Here is a 17,596-nt window from a genome sequence, read left to right as displayed (position 1 = left end):
TATGCATGTTCCTAGCCCCATGGAGCTCATCTTCTCTCTGAAAAGAGACATCACACTCCCTTCCCTTGGCTCAATGTTGTTTGGTGTCTGTTTAAACAGCTGCTAGAGCTGCTGATTCCAGAAGTGGAGGATCTTAAAAGCAGGGAAGGGAAGTGAAAAACAGGAATTTCTATTCTTAGGCTTAATATCACTGCATTCCATCGACCAGCTACTCTTTGAGGAAGCAGAAATATGGAAATGAGATGGGATAGTCATGTGCCATGCTCTCAGGAAGCTTCCATTCTACCAGGAGAAACAGACACAAAATAGTAAACAGATTAATAGATAATGTGATTTGCAAATTGTGAAGAATACAAAAGGCTGAAAGAGAGTAAAGGGATCAGGGCGGCAATCTGCTCTCCTTACACTGGGTCATGGCTGCGACAGTTTGGCGAGGTACAAATGTTTACTTTTCAGACCTTTAGACCTGAGAAGAGTTAACAAACACGATTGGTGACCTTGAGCGTTTTTTAAAGATTTAAAATGAAAAAAAAAAAAGTACTTTGGAATAATTTTAGCTTTATAGAAAAATAGCAAAGACAAAGGGCAGAGAGTTCCTGTATGCCCTTTGCTCACTTTCCTCCCATGTTAACACATGGTAACTGTGGTTTCTTTTGTCAGAGAAACTAACATTGGTATATTTCTAGTGACCAAACTCCCCACTTTATTTGGCTGTCACCAGCTTCTCCATGGTTGTCCATTTCTCAGCTCCGGGATCCAATCAGGGACACCACATTGCATTTAGTCTAGCATCATTGTAGCTTCATTGGGGTCCTTGAGTATTCTTGCCTCCATGAATTTATTTAGCACACAGATACAGAGCAGATACAGAGGGCAAAGTGTCACTTGTGTAGATAGTCTGCATATGCATGGACGATCAAAGAAATCCTTAGGAAACTGAGGACCCATCCCTGCCCCAGTCGCTGATGTCAGCCAAGCCTTTTGCATTTTTCAATGCATTTCCCATGGGCATCTGGAACAGATTCTGCGTTCCCACCGAAGCCTCTCTCCAAATTAAATCCTTTAAACAAAATGGGACCTGGGATGCAACATTTATAAATTACCTACGAGGGCCTGTAAACATCAGATTGCTTTTTTTAAATTTAATTGCCCTTTTAAATTTTTAATTTGGAGACAGGGCTGGGGTAATGGGGGAGGGGGTCATGCAGGAGGTGTAGAGGCTGACTCCTGAACTGTTTCCTGTCTGTCAAACGGACAGCCCGCCCAGAAAGATTAACCCAGATTCCCCCAAAGAAATCTGTGTCAAATTGATGCTGAGTTGGTCTGGCATCTGAGGAGAATCTTGACATGACAAGATTAACCCTCTCCTTGCCCTGAGGCTCTGGGAGAAAGACTTCCAAAGGCTTACCTGTGCAGAGCTTAGTGGAAGGCAAGATAGCAAGGAGTTCTCGGCACCGGGCACGTGGCTCTGGAGGAAGTTGGAATGAAGGATGCGGAGGTGTTATTACTCAGGGGGGATTTCCCACCTGATTGCACTGGATTTGTCACTGACGCTTTATCACACCGTGTGCTTGCTGTGAATCTGCTGTGGAGGAAAGCTCCTGCTGCCTGGCTACAGACATTGCCGTTCCCAGCAGCCAGCTCTGACACCCACCTGCCATCAGATGAGCGATCCAGTGTTGTGGATCCATGGTCCAGGACGAGGCTTTGATTTGATGCTAATGAACCTTTTTCCCTCCTGGACCTCTGAGTCTCGCTTCATGCCCCTGGGAGTGTTTGCACTCCAGTGAGTGACCTCCTCTCCCCCTTCTTGCAGAACGTGTAAGATCTTCTTCTAGTTCTTAATTACTAACTGACTCCCTCTTCACCACACCATATGGGTTGGCTTCACTTCTTAGGGTTTGTCTAGAAGCAAAATCAATGATATTAACTGGTTGCTACTAAACGGAGCCTCTGGAAGATGTGAGACAGACAGACACACGGAGAACATGGCCTAGGGCCCAGGATTCACTGTTTTTGACTGTCAAACAGAAGTTCTCATGTGGCCCCCCCCCCCCCTTTTATAGCAAGGTAGCTGTCAAAAATCCAGGATGCAGGCCCCAGACCTCAGCGAGGAAAAGAAGCTCTAGGACTGAGTTCTGATGGTGCAGTGACAAATGTAGTCCTGGCTCAGGCCACTCTGCTGAGCTTTGTTTGTTTGTTTGAGTCAGATTTATGGTTTGTGCAGAACCGGAATGGCCTTCAGCCACTTACTCATTTGTCAGTCTACATATGTGATAAAATCTCTCTGCCAGTTCCTGCCAAGCAGAGAGTGGATGGCAGAGTCAGTTTTGAGCTGAACATCAGGCTTTAGGAAAAATCTGGCATCTTTAGCTGTCATTGCAATTGTGATTTGCATTGCAGGAATTCACTATTAAGGTACCATCCATGAAGAGGAGCAGCTGAGATTGCCCTGCATTCCAAATGGGCTCCTATGGACCATGTCTGGCCTCCGGATGCATTTAGTTTGGCCCTGCAGAGTGGACATGAATGGCCTTGGATGGGACACAAACTCCCCAGAATGCCTGTCTCAGCCTCGCTCCACAGTCCTATGTTCAATTTGCTTCATATATTAACCTCAAATATAGTGGGTTGAATAGTGGCTCCCCAAAAGATATGTGGAAGTCTTACCTCTTGGAACTTGTGGATGTAACCTTGCTGGGAAAGTGGGCCTTTGCAGATGTAACTAAGTTCAGGGTCTGAGATGAGGTCGTCTGGATTTAGTGTAACCCCCAAATCCCATGGCTGGTGTCCTTCTTAGAGAAAGGCCACGGGGATTTGAGATACAGACCCACACAGAAGGCCTTCTAAAGACGGAGATGGAGTTTGGAGGGATGTGGCCACAAGCCAAAGAAGGCCCAGGGCCACCGGAAGCTGGGAGAGGCCAGGAAGGAAGATCTCCTAAAGCTTTTGGAGGAACTTTGGATTCCTGGCCTCCAGAACTGTTGAGAATAAATTGCTGGTGTATTAAGCCACGAAGTTTTTTTTTTTTTTTTTTTTTTAATGCTTTACTTGTTTTTAGTCTCTGTGTGTTTGTATATGTGTATGTGTGTCTCTGTGTGTACCATCTGTGTCCGTGTTTAAGGGCCTGTGAAACTCACTCCACTGCAGGGCACTCCTGTCCTCCTTCTCTGCCTGTCTCACTGTGGTCTTTTCTAAATCCTTGTGGCACCTATAGTTTTCATCCATCTAGAACCCTTCTTGCTTCTTCTGGACTCTTCTCCCTTCTTCTGGTGACAGTAGCCACTCTAACACAGGACCCCCGCTGCATCCATCACAGCCTTAGACACCTCCAGCATCGTAGTGACCAGTTCAAGGCGAACAGGAGATTCTTCATTACAGTCATTCCCTGGAAATTTCCAACATGAATTAACAGGAGAGAACTTCTCCTCCACAGTCACAGAGCCCTTGGTTTGTGAACACTGAGATGCTCACTGACATATGAAGGAGGTTGTCTGTGCAGGAGAATAAAGCAGGAGGTGGATAGGCGGAGAGACACAGAAACGAATGACAGGGAGAGGTCACTTCTTGTTGTGGTGTGATATTAGTTCAAATTGGGTTTCTCTGATCACTTGTAACTGAAAATACCTTAAATAATTTACCCACTTCTTCATCCCCATCCCAAGTATCTGGGCACACCAGGTTTCCTTCTTTGGCGTTCCCCCGCCCTCCTTCAATTAGAGAAATTAAGAGAATATCTCTTCCTGGGTGATTTTGCTCAGGTTCTCACATCACATCACACACAAGTGCATCTGCCTTCTGCATGCCCCCATGTTAACCAAACATGAGCAAAACGGAATGTGTCCTCCCTTCTTCCCCATTTTGCATGATTGCCTCTGTTGGCAAATGGCGCCATCAGCTCTAATTTTAATTCTTTTTTCACTACCATTTTTGCCTATACCAGGCAAAATCCACTTTTGCCCAATACATTTCAGATTATCTCTCAAGACTCAACTTAAAACTCATCTACTCCAAGAGCTTTGCATAAGGCACTTACCATACTTTGCAATGTTTCCATAGAATGTGCATATTTCTATCTTAAATTCATGTAATTGGTTTTCTTAGGGTTGAGGGAGTACCTCCTTGCTAGAAAAGATGAGAAGAGGTCTCTATTTCTGAGAATTCATGGAGATATTACGTTGTCCTGGCCACCTCTTGCCTTGAGTAATTAATTAATTCAACCACAAAGACTTTTTGAGTACCTACTACATGTACTATGCTCTGCTAGGGACTGTGGATGCAGTGGTGAGCAAAAGCAGATAAAATTTTTATCTTCCTGTGGCTTATCCTCTACAGTAGTGGTGGGGGTAGACCATCCAGAGATATACCATCCAGATTCCTCCGAGGATGGAGAGGAGTATAGTCAGCAGACAATCTGCCTTGGCTGCGGAGAGCTGCCTCGCCCAAGGCAGGGCAGCTTGGGAGAACAGCTATTTGTTCTGGAGCCTCCTGCAGGTTTATGTGGCCTGCCTCACAACCTGCCTTCTTCCTCTGATCAATCTTGCTTCCTCCTCCCTCCCTTCTATAGGTCTATAGGTGTTGATCCTTATTTCCATGATAAATATCTCATACTCCAAACTTCCTGGTTTTCAGAGAATCCAACCTGGACAATGGGCCAGAAAATAATCAAAACAACGATGACATAAAGAAATATGAAATTGTTATGGCGGTAAGTGCTCCAAAGGAAAGTTCACTGGAGTCTTGTTCCCAGCTCTGTACTTGAAAATTGTCCCTCTGTCTCCCACCTGGATGGTGGTCGAGGTGTGGGACTCAACTGCTTTCTTTCATGTGCATACACCTTTACACCCAGACACACAGACAGAACCGCACACATTCACCAAAACTCACCTGAACAAGGTCTTACACAACAAGTAAGAGATTCTTTTGAAGATGTGGCAGACGAAAGCACTGTAGGATGGGAAAATATATTTTAGGGCGCCTGAGTGGCTCAGTTGGTTAAGCGTCTGCCTTTGGCTCAGGTCATGATCCTGGGGTCCTGGGATTACATCCTGCCTTGGGCTCCTTGCTTAGCAGAGAGCCTGCTTCTCCCTCTCCCTCTGCTGCTCCTCCTGCTTGCGTGCTCTCTCTGTCAAATAAATAAGTAAAATCTTTAAAAAAAAAAAGTTAACCATTTAAAAATAAATAAATAAATAAATAAATAAATAAATAAATAAATAAATGTTTTAAAATGGGAAATAAGATATCCCATTTCTTTAAAAAGTTTGCCCACCACTTCCCAACTAGGCTCCACATATGTCCCTGGCACTCTGCTTCTGTGGCATTGACAGTGCATTAGTATGCTGGGCAGAGCCACTCTCCTGCCTACAGTTTTCTTCTTCAGCCCTTTACAACTGCATCCCTTCTTTTGGTTACACAACCGTGTCCCTAAGAAGCAAATGCCTTGAACTGTACACTGAAGATCTGTACATTTGCTGAGTATAAGTTATAATGCCTCCATTAAAAGGGAACTGTCTTGTCAGGCCCACGGAGGTAGGAAGCAATGGTGCCCTCTATCCATAACCACATCACCCTTTGCTCTACCTTGGCCTAGCAAGGCTTTGGGGGGTTGTTCTTTGTTAGTTAGCATCTGATGATGCTCTTGGCAAAGGCAGAATTTGTCTCCCTCGGGTCAGGTGTGCCAGTCCTTCTAGTAATGTCCATATCCTATAGATCATCTTCTGCTAGATCAGGGTGAGCTCCTTGAGGGTAGGAGCAGTGCTCAGTTGTCTCTCTAACACCATACCTTGCATCAGGCCTGAACTAAAGAAGGGACTCAATGGATCTGAGGATAAACAGATGAGTGAATAATGGGTTAAGGAACTGAGCCCTAAAAACATGTGTGAGCCCCAGGACTACAGATGGAGACAGAGCCAGGGATCCTTCCAGCCACGGCCTGGGTCATGGATGCTATAAGGTCCATATGGCATGGGTCAGGGCATGAGACACGCTGAGAAAGTCTCAGAGTTTGACCCATATCACCCGGTCTTCTGATGGTGCCCTTTGGTGACTTTTGTAGCCTACAGCCCAGACCCCTTATCCTTAGGGCTCTTCTTCACCAACATTATAATCTCTATGTAGATTAACACTCTAAAAACATTCAGTTATTCATTGTTCCTTAATAAACATTTATGAAGATTAAATGTGTTAAGACGGGGCATCTGGGTGGCTCAGTTGGTTAATTGTCTAACTATTGATTTCCACTCAGGTCATGATCTCAAGGTTGTGGGAATCGAGCCCTGTATCAGACTCTCAGTTCACTGCAGAGTCTGCTTGTCCTTCTGCTCCTCCTCTCTCTCTTTCTCAAATAAATAAATAGAATCTTAAAAAAAAAAGTGCTAAGAACTTTTGTGACATTGAGTCTTTGTTTACAATTTGTCCTTCATGCAAAGTATCTTTATCCTGAATATTGCCTATAAATAGTCATTTCAAACAACATGGATGTTGACATTTTAAGGACCTAGGTTGAAATTCTAACTCTGCCATCTATGAACTGGGTGGCCTTGAGCTAATCCCTTCACCTATCTGAACTTCAAATTCCTTATCTGTAAAGGGAGTATTGGCACGAATAGCAACTATTTCACATAGCTTTGGTGGGGATTAAATCAGTAATTTAAACATATATCAGGTGCCTGGTACCAGGTGTGTGGGGGCTCAAGGTGCTGAGAGTTGGAACGTCTTTCAATTTCACACCCTAGACACCTCTCTTGCTTTACCCAAGACCAGACCCTGTCTAGCATATAATAGTTATTAGTAAGGATCAATTTTATTTCCTTGTTCATTGCAGTCCTTTTGTTCTCCTTTCTGTTTCCTCCAGCAAGAATAATTATTACAAATTCTTTTTTTAATAATAAATGTATTTTTTTATTGGTGTTCAATTTGCCAACATACAGAATAACACTCAGTGTTCACCCTGTCAAGTGCCCCCCCTCAGTACCTGTCACCCATTCACCCCCACCCCCCGCCCTCCTCCCCTTCCACCACCCCTAGTTCGTTTCCCAGAGTTAGGAGTCTTCATGTTCTGTCGCCCTTTCTGATATTTCCCACACATTTCTTCTCCCTTCCCTTCTATTCCCTTTCACTATTATTTATATTCCCCAAATGAATGAGACCATACAATGTTTGTCTTTCTCCGACTGACTTATTTCACTCAGCATAATACCCTCCAGTTTCATCCATGTTGAAGCAAATGGTGGGTATTTGTCATTTCTAATGGCTGAGTAATATTCCATTGTATACATAAACTACATCTTTTTTATCCATTCATCTTTTGATGGACACCGAGGCTCCTTCCACAGTTTGGCTATTGTGGACATTGCTGCTAGAAACATCGGGGTGCAAGTGTCCCGGCGTTTCATTGCATCTGTATCTTTGGGGTAAATTTCCAGCAGTGCAATTGCTGGGTCATAGGGCAGATCTATTTTAACTCTTTGAGGAACCTCCACACAGTTTTCCAGAGTGGCTGCACCAGTTCACATTCCCACCAACAGTGCAAGAGGGTTCCCTTTTCTCCGCATCCTCTCCAACATTTGTGGTTTCGTGCCTTGTTAATTTTCCCCATTCTCACTGGTGTGAGGTGGTATCTCATTGTGGTTTTGATTTGTATTTCCCTGATGGCAAGTGATGCAGAGCATTTTCTCATGTGCTTCTTGGCCATGTCTATGTCTTCCTCTGTGAGATTTCTGTTCATGTCTTTTGCCCACTTCATGATTGGATTGTTTGTTTCTTTGGTGTTGAGTTTAATAAGTTCTTTATAGATCTTGGAAGCTGTGGTCATCAAGACAGTGTGGTACTGGCACAAAAACAGACACATAGATCAATGGAGCAGAATAGAGAATCCAGAAGTCGACCCTCAACTTTATGGTCAACTAATATTCGATAAAGGGGGAAAGACTATCCACTGGAAAAAAGACAGTCTCTTTAATAAATGGTGCTGGGAAAATTGGACATCCACATGCAGAAGAATGAAACTAGACCACTCTCTTTCACCATACACAAAGATAAACTCAAAATGGATGAAAGATCTAAATGTGAGACAAGATTCCATCAAAATCCTAGAGGAGAACACAGGCAACACCCTTTTTGAACTCGGCCACAGTAACTTCTTGCAAGATACATCCAAGAAGGCAAAAGAAACAAAAGCAAAAATTATTACAAATTCTATAGTTACTAGTCTAGACCCGGGATCCACAAACTTGACTGAAGAGCCAAGTCCAACCCACTGCCTGGCTCTGTAAGTAAAGTTTTATTGGAACACAGCCATGTCCACTCACTTATAGGTTTTCTATGACTGCTTTTGTGTGACAACAGGGTTGGGTAGTTGCAACGGAGACCATAAGGCTCCCAAAGCCTAAAATATTTACTATCTAGCTCTTTGCAGAAAAGTTTGCCAACCCTGGTCTACAGTGATCTCCTCAAAAGCAAGAACCCTTTTTGCTCTCTTTTTAATGTTTCCTTCCTTTAACACGTCAACCCACTGAACAGACACCCTATAAGTCTCTGTTGAGTCATGAAGTTTATTGCTTTGTATTGTGTACTATTACTGTCTCCTGGCTTCTGGGCCCAGCTCTGACTACAGGTGCTCCGTTAATCTTGTTCTGGAAAGTTTCAAGCACCGATAATATAGCTTCAGTTGAATCTACTTTGGGATACATTTATTCTTTCAGATAAGCAAAAGCAGCCTTCTCTGTCTTCTCTATTTTGAAGGTTGGCATGGGCTTCCAATCTATCAACCACCCATGTCAGGGCACTAGCTTTGTTTTAGAGACACATTCTATGAACTTTGCTGGAGTCAATACTTTTGAGGCATAGTTAGGATGCAACAAGGGGCCAATTAATGCAGGATCTGATACGGTAAGGATGAACACAAGAGCAGAAAGGGGAGAGGCCTTCTCCTTACAGTCACTGCTACACATCCTTCATGCTTACTTTGTGGGCATCCCTCCCGCACTTTCTATTTCACCATGTGATACAAATCTCACTCTCTAAAGCCTGTGCTGTGGCTTATATTGTAAGACAGAAGTTGTCCATTCTGAGCTTTGTATAACCTGCAGAGTTGAGCAGGGTTCAGGTTGACTGTGGTTGTCGTAGGGCTTCATCATTCTGGTTTGGAGAATCCATGAATTCATGGGCCACGGATCTGGGAGCTTCCAGCTTATCCCTTACATGACGCTGACTTGCTGCACTTTGCGTAGACTTCACAAAAGTGTCACAAAACTGAATCGGTCTAAGGCATCTACTGATGAGAGCGAGGGAAAGCCTAAGCATTTCCTTCCTTTCTTCGTCCTCCCTAGGTCTTTTACAATTATGTTTGTCTTTGCTCGGTATGAAATGATTTAATAAAAACCAAAAGAGCTGGATTTATAGAACAGGGTCTGAGAGCCTCTTTCCTTGTGTCTGGGACTGCCAGCAGATATTCACCTCTTAGGTTGGAGACAGTAACAACAATTTATCACTTGAATATATTTCAGGAAACTTGTGAACCAAAAAGTAAGACTATCTAGTCCAGGGGACTAAAGTGGCTAGAAGTAACCTTTTGCCTTTGTCAGTGAGCTACCCTCATAACTATTTTAACTCCTATTCATTCAATTTGTCAATGAATCTAGTTGAGAAACCCAAATTCTCTAGCTAGGTGTTTTTCAGGGTTGTCTGTGAACCAGCTACATTGGAATAATCTGGGGAACTTGTCAAGTGGGCAGGTTCCAGAGACCCACATCCTACCAGTGAATCAGAATCCTGGGATGGAGGGAGGGAAAGGACATGGAGAAGCAGTAGAATTCTACAGGTTAGACAAGATGTCCAGGTGATCCTTCTACTTGGGAACGTTTGCGAACCAGGGATGAGTAAGACATGTTCTCTTTTGCTGTTCACAATGCAGTATCGAAAGACAATATGTGCGGAGTACTATAGTCCAAGACCATGTAAGATGACAGGAAAAGACTGCAGCTGGACTGTTTGGACAATTCATGGATTGAAGGTCCAGCTGCTTGGTTGACATGGAGACAAAACTTGATTGGTAGAATGTTGAGGGCAGTTGAAGCTGATGACGTCAAAGTCCCATCACTGAATATATTGGATTATGCTTCATAAGAGACCTTCAAGGGTTGATACAAGATGGAAAAATTAGCTCCTGAGCACCTCTCTTACACTGAATATAGTAGCTCACTCCAGCGTTTGCCAGACTTTCATTTCACCTTCAAAGACCAGGTCCCTCACTGGAAGCTGCAAACTGGTGCTTAGGTACATTAGGCAACTTTTTGCCCCTTGGGAGCTTTCATTTCAGCTACATAAAGAAAGTAGCTGCAACTTCTAAGACTTTTTATATATCAGTCAATGCAGAATGCTGGGTGAATAGAATAGGCCATGAATTTAGGGGCCCCGGACTGGTGAGTTCTTTTCTTCCTAGAAGAGGATGAGAGGTTGTAGAAAAAAGGACGCAGGGATAAGTGGATTTAGAGATATTTTTTTGAATGATGTGTTAGTTCAGCTTCTCCAGAGAAACAGAATAGAACAGGGAGAGACATTTATTTTAGGGAATTGGCTCACATAATTTTGTAAGGCTGGCATCCAAGATCTGCAGGGTAGGCTGGCAGGCTGGAGACCCAGGGAAGAGTTGTGTCTGCTGGTGGAATTCCTTTTCTTTCCAGGTTTTTTCTTTCCCTTCCCTCCCCTCCCCTCCCCTCCCCTCCCCTCCCCTCCCCTCCCCTCCCCTCCCCTCCTCTCCTCTCCTCTCCTCTCCTCTCTTCCCCTCCCCTCCTCTCACTTTTCTCCTCCCCTCCCCTCCTCTCCTTTCCTCTGCTCTCCTCTCCTCCACTCCCCTCACTTATCCCCTCCCCTCCTCTCCTTTCCTCTCTTCTCTCCTCACCTCACCTCTTTTTTCTTAAGGCTTTCCCCTGATTAGATGAGGCCCACCCACATCATGGAGGACAAGCTGTTTTACTCAAAGAGTGCTGATGCAAATATTAATCCTATCAAAAAATACATTCACAGAAACATCTAGAATAGTGCTTAGCTAAATATCTGGGTACTAAGGCCAGTCAGTTGACACATATAATGACCTATCACATGCTGAGGCTCCTCAGACCACACTTTGAGTAGCAAGGCTCTCTGTGCTACTTTTTGCTTACTTTACTTCCCCTGGCCTTTGATAATTTCATCTAGAAGGCTGATAAAACAGATTGGAATTGGTGTGTCTCTAGTGTCATCTTCAGAAAAAGCCCTTCTCTGGAAGTTTCTAGCAGAATATATTCCCTGCTCTAGAGATCTGACCATCTCCCTAGACCTTGTGGCTCTAACCAAAGAACTACTAGATTAGGCTCTTAAGATCCTAATTGTTGCTTCTAGAATAAATTTTCTATGTTCAAGGTCTGAAATGTGAGATGTCAAGTTTTCACCTTATTTTGATATGGGTTCTACAGTGTTTGGCTAGCGTGCTTCATACTTTATGGTTTGGAACTATAGCTATTTTTTTGTTTCAGTGAAAATAAAGTTTGTTTTTAAAAAATTAGTCCTCACAGATGGTAATAAGGCTGAGTGAGTACCTGACAGGGCCAAGTGCCGCAGAAATACAGAACTCTCAAGGTAATCCATTTCTATCACCTGGTGTTTTCTACCCCAAGACTGACCACAGTGCAGGATAGCAAAAGATCTCTCATGAGCATACATTCTGCTCTTTACTTAATGACACATATCCATTGTTCATTTAACAAACATCATTGTGCATCTTCTGCACATCAAAGACATATCTGCACTTCTGCACATCTCCTATTTAGATGCTGAGGATACAGTGGACCCTGAAGCCATATATGAGAACCAGGTGAAGCCAATCCTTCAGAAGTCTATTAGACTGACTAGGGAGCCTCACAGGGAAAATTCAAGATCAAGGAAGAGAGAGTCAGGAATAGCAAGCATGACTCAAACCCCCAAATCTAGTCACCAAAAGGGAAGGGGAATCTCTGAGTAGAGCTTAATGCTGATCCTATTTACCTCCTGAGTCAGCCTTTTATGGAGAGGAGTTTCTGCTTTAATAAAATGCTAAAGAACTAGTTCCAGATACTTGTTATGTTAGGGCATGATTAGCATCACTTCGAGGCCCATTCATTAATGCATAATGACACACGAAGGATGGAGGCATGTTCTGCTCACATTTGTAAAAAATCTTCTTGATTTCTGTGTGTCGAGAACATGGAGTCATTTTGAGATCTTAGGTCTACTGTGTAGGAAATGCAAGTAACCGAGGAAATGGCAGAAATGTCCAGCAGAGTGCCTGGCAGTAGGCAGTGGTATCTGGTGGGCTCCATCTTAGTTCATCCAACAGTAGCTGTTGTGATTGATAAACCATCAAATCTTGGTGGTTTATGGCAACAGACTCTTATCTGTCACTTAAGGAAATGGATATTCCTGTCCTGAGGGGGAGGCCTTCCATACTGGCCAAATGTTGAGATTCTGGCTTCTTCCATCTTGGGTCTTTGAGTCATCTGTAATCAGCCAGTGAAAGGGGAGAGCTCTCTGAGAATCATGTGTGTAGTGTGGCTAGGACTGAAGGAGGCACACGTCACCTCTGCTCACTTTCTGTTGTGTAGACCTCAATCGCATGGCCACACTTGGTGGGGCAGGGAGCAGGATGTATAGTCTGGTTCTTTGTCAGGAGAGAAGAAGAGGTAGATTAAGCGATTGTCCGGCAATTTCTGCCACAGGAGAAAATACTTCCATAAGTAGTCAACTTAACTTCTGGCCAAGGCAAAAACAATAGACAGAGCAGGAAAGCTTAAAAAGAGCTGAAACCCAGCCATGGCCATGGGGATGCTTGGGAAACACTACTTGGTGACTCCTAGAAATGATTGTGGGCAGTTTGAAGGAACCTAGTGGTTCAACATGCAGGGTCAGGAGCTGTAACAGCACTTGTAATGGACACAGGCAGTCTCATTTTTCCCTACATGTTGCAAATTAGGTTCTCCAGAAGCAGATGGTGAGACACATGATATGTGGGATACTAATGAGGCACCAGTATCTATGGATGAGAAGGCAAGGCAGTAGGGTCGGGCAAAGGGAAGGTTTGAACTCTAGTGTATCCACAAAGCCTTGATCAACTCTGTCGGGACTTTTGTAGCATGCACAGCGCATCAGGGTTATTCCACAGGCCGCTGAAGCGATGCATCCTCCAATCATTCAGTGGCTGGGGGCCATCCTGGGAGCAGTGTGCCTTTTTGGCAGCTTTCTGCACCTGAGGCCAAGCCCGAGGGAGTGGGTGGGTAATTTGCTGGCTGCTCTCCTGGAGTTTGGAGCAGCAAGTCCTTCCTTGCAGGGACATCTAAGGAGCTCAGCTTCCTGTTTCCTCCTTATAATTTTAGTCTACTGCTCTACTGTCAAGAGTAACCCAAAACATGTCTCCTCCATGTTCCCAAGGAGACTGACCCTGATGTATTGGATGCCAGGCACACACTCTCCATCTAGTTTGAACACATGTGTGTGGATAACCCACCTTTTCCTCATAGAAAGGCTTTCTGGTCCCCCATGTGTTGTTTGTATGGGCCTTTGATGGTGAGGGTTTGACAGTCCCCACTGGATCTCTCCCTCTAAACCCAAAGATGGAGGATGGGACTGAGGTGTCATAGGGACCTTTTGCCTTTTAAAATAGGCTGACACAGAGCTCAGAAAGTATAAGTCCTCCCTTCTCCTGCCTCTGTTTATCATTAATATGTTGAACTTCTCAGCTGGCAAAGGATAAAATAGTTGATAGCAAATGAATTAGATATCAATTAATTTCTAAAGCAAATCTAATGGGCATTTAAGAAGAGAATTTAATGTCTCATTTACTCTCTATAGCTATCTTGTTAAATGCCAATTAAGTATCTAAATATTTCCTACAAGCTTAATGAATTATAATAAGTAATAAGTGATTACCACTTTTTCCTAGATGTTGGCACTCTTGACTTCTAGTGCAATGATACTAGGTTTTTTTCTTGTCCTGTTTATGGTATGGATATAGACTCGTACCTTCTTAATGAGCATTGGTTAGCTTATTTAGCAATAGAGAATTAGATTTATAGTCAATTCTGAAAAAAATTGTACAGCTAGAGTATGTGTGGATAATAAGGATTTTTACTTGAAAATAAAGTGAGCACTATTAAAATGTTATTTATAATAAATGCTTGATGTTTTATTTTTTTGCAATATCTTACGGCATCCCAGCTTCCTCCCTACAAACCATTTCTAAATACCAAGGCGGAGCGGATTAACAGATCCAAAACATGAACTGCAGGGGTGTGTGGTTGTGACTGGCATGATGCATAAAAACCCGAAGCCAGGCTGGGCAGGACCTTGGACCCCAAGAAATATGAGGAAGGTGGAAGAGCCCAGGTCTGGGGCCTAGCCGTTCAGGGTTTTGTCTGCTATGCTAGGGGAATAAAAGCAAATACCAGTTTTGCTCAGCAAGGCTTTCATATCTGACAGTGCTCTGTGGGGCTGCGTCGGGTTAGCAGCAGATGCCCTGGTGGCAGGGAAAAAGGACTGGCCCTCCACGCAAGCAGGGCTCTGGTGGGTGGAGATAGTGCAGAGATGTGGCCCCTGCAAGTGAGGCTGGGGGAGTGATGGCAAGAAAAGGCAGAGAGCCCTGATCTGAGGAGCACAGAACTCCTGAGCAGTCTCCTTTGACACATCATAAATTCTGTATGTACATCTTTCAGATCGGGCCTCCATACAAGCAGCACTGGACCCAAGGTGAGAGGTATGGAGTTTGGGATCCAGTAGTGCTGGGCTTGAGGCTCCTCTTGCCATATTCTTGTTATAAGCTCTGGCAAGGGATGATCTCTGGGTTTGCTCCCTTATTTGTAATATAGGGATGGTATTTCCCTAATGAGTTTCTTATGAAGATGAAATAAGAAAATTTATTTAAAGCATGTAATGCGGCGCTTCCCAAATGGCACACATTCAGTTAGTGCCATTATTTTTAGGGTAAATAATAATGCTGATAAAATTATCAGTGGTGGGGCACCTGGGTGGCTCAGTCAGTTAAGCCAGGTCATGATCTCAGGGTTTTGAGATCAAGTCCTGTGTCGGGCTCCATGCTGGGTGTGGAGTCTGCTTAAGATTCTCTCTTTCTCCCTCTGTATGCCCCTGCCCCTGCTCTCTCTCTAAAAGCAAAGCAAAATAAAACAAAACAAAAAACAAATGCAAAATATTTTAATTAAAATTTTATATTTATTAAAATAAATTATATATTTATGAAAGATGATGAGGTTGCCTTATTTGTGTTTTTGAGAATGTATCTGGTTTGGGATGACCTGTCTGACAACTTTCCCTCCCTAATGGAAGTTAGTTCGGTCAGATTGCACAAGCCACATGCAAAGCGCTGGTGTGCCTTTTCTGATCATGGGGACACTGTGTACAACATTCGTGTTCTGACCTGGACACAGAAAAAGTCCATTTTGTTCTTCGGGAGGAGGTGGGGAGCAGCCAGTCATTGCTGCATAGCAATTGCTTGTCTTCCCCCAGCACCTTCTTCAGGAAATACTTTGCTCCATCTCCTCAAGTCTGGAGAGGACTCTCCCAGGTAGGCATGGGATGCAAGGGACCCTGACTCCCAAGGGCAGCCCTGTGCTGCCAATCTGCCATTCTTCTTGACCCTACACAATTACTGTCACTTACACACACAGCGATGAGTTGTTCGCATGATAAATGGTAGGTGGCCCTGCAAGTCATGTTTTTGGAAAATAGCTTTATTACAGGAAAATGCTCATGTTGTAGCCTTAAAAAAGGTTAAAACAACAACAACAACAAAACCAAGAAGCAAATCAAAGCAGAAGAGACAATAACTAGTATAGATCCTTCAGTAAAACCAAACCTTCTTTCTCTCACCAGAGGCTCACCTCAGCAAGATCTCAAGGAGAAGAAAAAAGAGGTGAAGATCCAGCCTACCCCAAAGCATTGACAGGCAGTGTGGGCCTTCTGGTGACTTCTTTGGGATACCAGGAAAGCGGTCAGCTGCTCGTCATATGGGATTACTAATGACAGTTCTCCTTTCCACTGCCTATCCCAGGGCTCAGTAACCTCCAGCAGCTGGCCTCTTTGTTCCTTCCACTCCTCTCTCCCTTTGCCTCTAAAAATTCCCATTCACACTCGTTTCTCCACCCAAGCTGCCACGTACCTTGTGGCTAACCTCCTCCTCACCTCCTTCTTCTCTCTCCTTCTCGCCATCATCTCCGTGTCTGGCCGTGATGGCACATTCTGTGTCTACCTGTACTGGATGTCTGGATGTGTCTGTGAGGGTATCTCTGGGTGGCACTGGCATTGGAATCAGGACACCCCCACCTCTACAGTGCACATGGGAGGTGCCAGCATAGAATGAAAAGGCAGAGAAAGGAGGAATCTGTTCCTTTTCACCTGCTTGAGTTGGGACTTTCCATCTTATCTCCTCTTCAGCCTGGGATTTCAACCAATGGCTCCCCTATTTCTCAGGCTTTCAGACCCCACTTGAATTATATCACCTACTTTCCAGGGCTTTCACCCTATAGAAGGCAAATCATAGGACTTCTCAGCCTTTGAGATTGTGAGAGCCAGTTCTACATAATAAATCTCCTTTTAAATATACATCTTATTGGCTCTGTTTCTCTGGAGAGCCCTGACTAGTCCTGTGCATTAAAAACAAAGCAAAGCAAAGCAAAACAAAACAAAACAAAAAAACCACTGAATCACGGACCTGGGTTTGGGTCCTGCCTTTGCAATCACCTGCCTGAGTAACCTTGGGTGAGTTTCTGAATCTCTTTGTGTCTCAGGTCCACACCTGTAAGATGGTGACGATAGCAGTAACAGCCCCATGAGGCTTGTCTTCATTTGTTAGGGCTGCCGTAACAAAATGCCATAAACTGGGTGGCTTGTAGGCAGTAGAAACTTATCTCTTGCAGCTCTGGAGACTGGGGAGTCTAAGATCAAGGTGCTGGGTTCCATGTCTGGTGAGGACCCACTTCCTGGTTCATAAAACTTCTATCTGTGTCCTCACATGGTGGAAGGGGCCACAGAGCTCTGTGGGACCTCTTTTAAAAAAGCACTAATCCCATGCAAGGAAGCTCTACCCTTGTGACCTAAGTGCCTCCCAAAGGCAGACATCTCTCCATACCATCATCTTGGGGGTGAGGATTTCAACATATATGAATTTTGGGGAAGCACAAACATTCAGACCATGGCAGGGTTATTTTAAGGATTAAATGAATGGATATGTATATGAATTCCATAGAACATTGTTTGGATTAAAAACTGAATAAACGTGACCCATTATTCTTATTATTGCTATCCTTCTTGGTAGGTGTTATCACATGAGTTAACGGACCTCTCAGCCTCTTCCAGATTTCTTTATAGCCATAAAAGTGGCTCCCTCCTTACAAGGGAGGGGAGGGAGGATTTGCAAATCATTCTGGTTTACTGTTTATTTAAATACTGTCATACTGGATAGAAAAAAATGCACGTGTGGTGAGCAGAATAATGATCCCCGGGAGACATCCACATTGCAATCCCTGGAGCCGGTGAATTTGTGAGTTACAGGGCAAAAGGAACTTTGCAGTATGAT

The sequence above is a fragment of the Nyctereutes procyonoides genome, unplaced genomic scaffold, assembly GCF_905146905.1.
Source record: "Nyctereutes procyonoides isolate TBG_1078 unplaced genomic scaffold, NYPRO_anot_genome, whole genome shotgun sequence".
NCBI classification, from domain to species: domain Eukaryota; kingdom Metazoa; phylum Chordata; class Mammalia; order Carnivora; family Canidae; genus Nyctereutes; species Nyctereutes procyonoides.
This window is presented reverse-complemented; position numbering follows the sequence as displayed.